The sequence below is a fragment of the Saccostrea cucullata genome, unplaced genomic scaffold, assembly GCF_032062105.1.
Source record: "Saccostrea cucullata isolate Sc308-1 unplaced genomic scaffold, CSIRO_AGI_Scuc_v1 ctg479, whole genome shotgun sequence".
Classification (NCBI taxonomy): domain Eukaryota; kingdom Metazoa; phylum Mollusca; class Bivalvia; order Ostreida; family Ostreidae; genus Saccostrea; species Saccostrea cuccullata.
This window is the reverse complement of record NW_026923428.1, coordinates 155,131-159,393: the sequence shown is the minus strand read 5'-3', so window position 1 is coordinate 159,393 and position 4,263 is coordinate 155,131. Positions and strand designations below refer to the sequence as shown.

Below are 4,263 nucleotides of genomic sequence, written 5' to 3'. Positions count from 1 at the left end.
AGAGCAATATTTTTTACCAATATTATTGTCTCGGTATTTTTCTTCAAAGTTGTCAGTGAGACTTGGCATTTGCCAGTTGGATTTCACTTTCCATCGATTTTACTAGAGTTTCTGATAACCATTTCCGTCATTTTGTAAACCACTTTTGGACAACCTTACATCACTCAAGTGTTTAAAATCATCTCTTTCAGCGATTAAAAAGCGTGAAACTTAGACAGATCATAACGACAAACAAACGGATATCCGATTTCCGTTTTATTTTCATGAAAGCAAATGGTCAAAAGTATTTAAGACTATAACTCCGTACAAATTACTGCGAAATTGTCTGCTTTAGCAATAAAGTCAGGGTGTTTTAAGGTGTGATTCATGTGTTTGGATCCATCTTGGCCTTTACAAATAGGCGTTCATTTCGAATTTGTTGCCTTCGCTAGATTGGCCCTGGACAGCTCATGAAATTATTCCTTGACAATACCTGGTGAGATCCTCTGTAATAAATAGGGACGTGACTTTGAACTTACTTTAATCGATTATTTAAGAAATGGCACATATTCTAAAAATAGTATTCTGAAAAAAAGAAATTTCATTGCTGAAAAAATGTCAACAGTTTTTTCACCAGAGAGTACGTTGTCTAAAAAAATCACCCAAATATTTCACATACCATTTTGTTTCAATTCTGATTCCATTGCACTATAATGTAAAGTTTCTAGATTGAACTTGTCAGGTTGTCGTTGAAGACCAAATAAAATGCACTCCGTTTTACCTATTACATGAAGAGAAAATTTATTATTAACTAACCATTCTTACCCCGTGGGGATCCGGGTTAGAATAGGTTCTCAGTACCCCCTTGCTTGTCGTAAAAGGCGACTAAATGGGGCGGTCCTTCGGATGAGACCGTATAAACCGAGGCCCCGTGTCACAGCAGGTGTAGCACGATAAAGATCCCTCCCTGCTCAATGGCCCTGAGTGCCGAGCATAGGCCTAAATAGTATTCATTCACGTCATTAACCGTCAGGTGGCGCTGCGGTATTAGAGGTGGTTACGCAAACGTTTGAATTTGTCAAGCGCTTGACTGAGTGTAAACAAATGGTAGCGTGGCGAGACACTGTGGTTTCTCCTGGACATATACCTCCAAATTAATTAATTTGTAACGAATGCCAACTCTCTGTGGTGTGCCAGGATGTTGTAGAGGTCGTGGACACTCATTATTTTCAGATCTAGACATTTGTTTGAGACGAAAAGTGACGCTAAATCGGTCATGAAGATGATCAGCTGATTATCGAAGTTCGGTAAACACGATGTCGCTTGTCACCAGAATTTCAGAGTCGGCGATATCAAGGATTAGATTTTTGGTAAACTATTGATTTTGATTAATTTTTATTAGTATCTTACGAAGTATATGTCATTAAATCATATAGATTTAACAAGAAAAATGAGTTAATATATACAGTATAAAACATATTGACTTGGTGACTTTTTAACTTTGTCTTAAATTGAAAAAAAGTGAACTCTTACTTTATTTTTTTTTCCGTCAAAAGACATTTGAATTATTTATATTAATAGCGTCTTAATAGCTTGGCACATGGCAATATTATTTAATATATTATTTCAAAAGTTTGAAATCTAATTAAAATGTCTAAAGCTTTTGTTGCTTTGTGATTTTGTTGTGAAACAGACAGACGAAGCACTGGTAAATGTAATAGGATTAAATCTGATGAATTTAATGTACAGTGGCAGTTTTCTTCTAAAAATGTACAAATAGATAATATGATGTGCTTATGTCCCCATAGAATTAACTTGATTTGTTAGCAAATGGAATAAGTACTGTAATTTATGATTTTATATCAAAATTCAATGTTAAATTTTATTATACATTTTAAATTTCAACACTAGAAATAATGACTCAGAGATATTTCCCCCCGCTTTATTAGTATGAGTAGGGTCTTTGATTTTCCCTGGGTAAATATTAATTATTTTATATAATATATTACTTTAACTCAATACAATTACAAAACAAAAATAATATTTGCAAAGTTCCTTGTTTACAGGAGATAAAAGTAGACTAAAGAAGGATGCAGTAAACTTGACATCCAGTTTTGGACTTTAAAACTCAAGCAATACAAGTCCTACAGCTCCGTGGCTGCAGTCAAGACAAGAAGAAGGTACAAGACTGAACTGTTCCTCACGAGTTGTGAACTAAAGTGTGCATCAGGAAGTTTAGACCAATACCCCAATGATGACTAGCAGTCACTGTGATGTTTCTTTAAGATCAGCCATATTCTTTGACAAAGAGATGAAAAATTCAGTGCAAGCATTTAAGCTGTTAATCTTTCTCATATTGGTACATATTATAGCTATTAGCATGATTAGGATATTAAGTGAGATGAGCTTAGAAGTAAAAGATGTACAAATTACAGAACACAAGTACATAGTTTTAAAAATTTTTGACACGTTTAATTTCTAGAAAAAATTTTAATAAAAAATTCTTTTTGCTTGCTTTGAAAAAGAATTAAAAATGATAGTACATGTTTTATGAATTCTGTGGAATCTTTTCAGTCATGTTAATTTGTGGGGTTCAATGTTCATGGACAAGAAAAATTGTCCATGGGTAAGGGTATGTTATTTTGTGGATTTTAACTCATTGATAATGTACAATCAATATGTTAACAAAATCCATGGGCAAGGGAGACTCGTCAAATCCACAAACATTGGTTTACAAGAACATTGTACCTGCATGCTCAAATTTAAGTATGAAAGGAATAAACATGTATAAATATTTAATACAATCTTTATTATTTTATTTATTTACAGCCATGAATAAAATCAGCAAAATCCTTAACAGAGAAAAGTTCAAGCTATGGAAAGATACTGTACATGTACATAATTTAGCATTTTCAAAATTTAGCACAATCAATGAATATGGAGTTGTTGGCATAATCATGAATTAGCGCTACAAATATTTGTGTCTTATATTCTATTTATAAATGAATTCTTAGTGTTTTCATGAATATTAGCACATCCTCTTCTGTGCAAAAGCAGCTAAAATATGAAGCCCGCTATTTTAACTACACATACAGTAAATTCCTTTCAATGTCAATTTTTGTACAAAAAAATATTAAAATGTTTAAGTCTCTGCATTCTTTCATTTCACAAATTAATTTCTCTTGCCAGGGATTGTTTGAGTACATCAGCAGCTTCTTTTCTCTTTCAGTTTTTGGTGGAATCCCTTCAAATAAGAATGAGTAGCAATTATTAGTATAGAGTAATAGCATTATCATGACTGTACTTGTTTTTTGGTAAAATAAACTGTCTTTAAATATTTTTAATTTATAAATAAAATTGATCTACTTTTCAAATTAAAATGGAATTATTACTATTGTAATTGTAAGTTTAAGAAAAGCCTGAAGATACTACATACAAGATTATTGTAGTTCATCTATTAGAGAATTTGCCAAGCATGAGCATAACTACCGGTAGTCTGTGTGTGTACAGGCTGAATGTTGCCCCATATTTCCAGCAGAACATTTTCTCTGTGAATGTATAGGACTGCCAAACATCTCAACACTTTGTCTTAGGTTGTAATACACCTAGTGATAATAAAGGGAATACATTTTTTTAAGAATTAAAATTGGAAGCATTGAAGTATTTCTTAGGTATAAATTATGAGTACCTTCTATCATTTAAAAAAACACAAATGCGATTACATACCAGTTCTTTTTTTCCCCTGGCAGCACTGACAATAGGATGGATGCCATTTCATGAGGATGGGGAAAAATAGAATTTTTATGTTACATGTACCATCCAGCCATAATAAAGCTCCCTGTAAGCTTTGACATCTTATTTTACCTGCTGATCTCCTAAATAAAATAAAATGAACAAATATATATTCTTAAATAATTAAAAATTTACCCAATTTACCCAGTATAGGTTGTTTTTATTTAGAAACAAATATAAAGTCAGTCTGTAAGTGATGTCTATCCATAGTCCTGATAATACTTTTTTCAGAGGGCTGTAAAATTATATGTTTTTGTATTTAGTTGTTCAATAACAGCTACTACATGTATATATTCCTTTTATTTATTTTTACATGCAGCAGGTTTTATTTATTTACTGAGTATATCTTTTCGACTTAATGAAATTGTAAATGTAAACTAAGTTGTTGAGGGTCACATTATAGAGACACAAATACTGGTACTGTATAAAATGGACCTAGCAAATTATAACTTTAAAATATATGTACTCATTTTTACCTTTATTATAACAAAG

At 31.9% G+C, this 4,263-nt stretch overlaps 1 long non-coding RNA gene across 1 annotated transcript; it reads left to right on the top strand.

The window, feature by feature from the left end:
* The first annotated feature begins 1,017 nt into the window (after nucleotides 1-1,017).
* LOC134263956 (uncharacterized) lies at nucleotides 1,018-3,278 on the top strand. Its single transcript, XR_009991389.1, has 3 exons — nucleotides 1,018-1,349; nucleotides 2,046-2,338; nucleotides 3,209-3,278. It is a non-coding gene; the product is annotated as an uncharacterized LOC134263956 (long non-coding RNA).
* The last annotated feature ends 985 nt before the right edge of the window (nucleotides 3,279-4,263 follow it).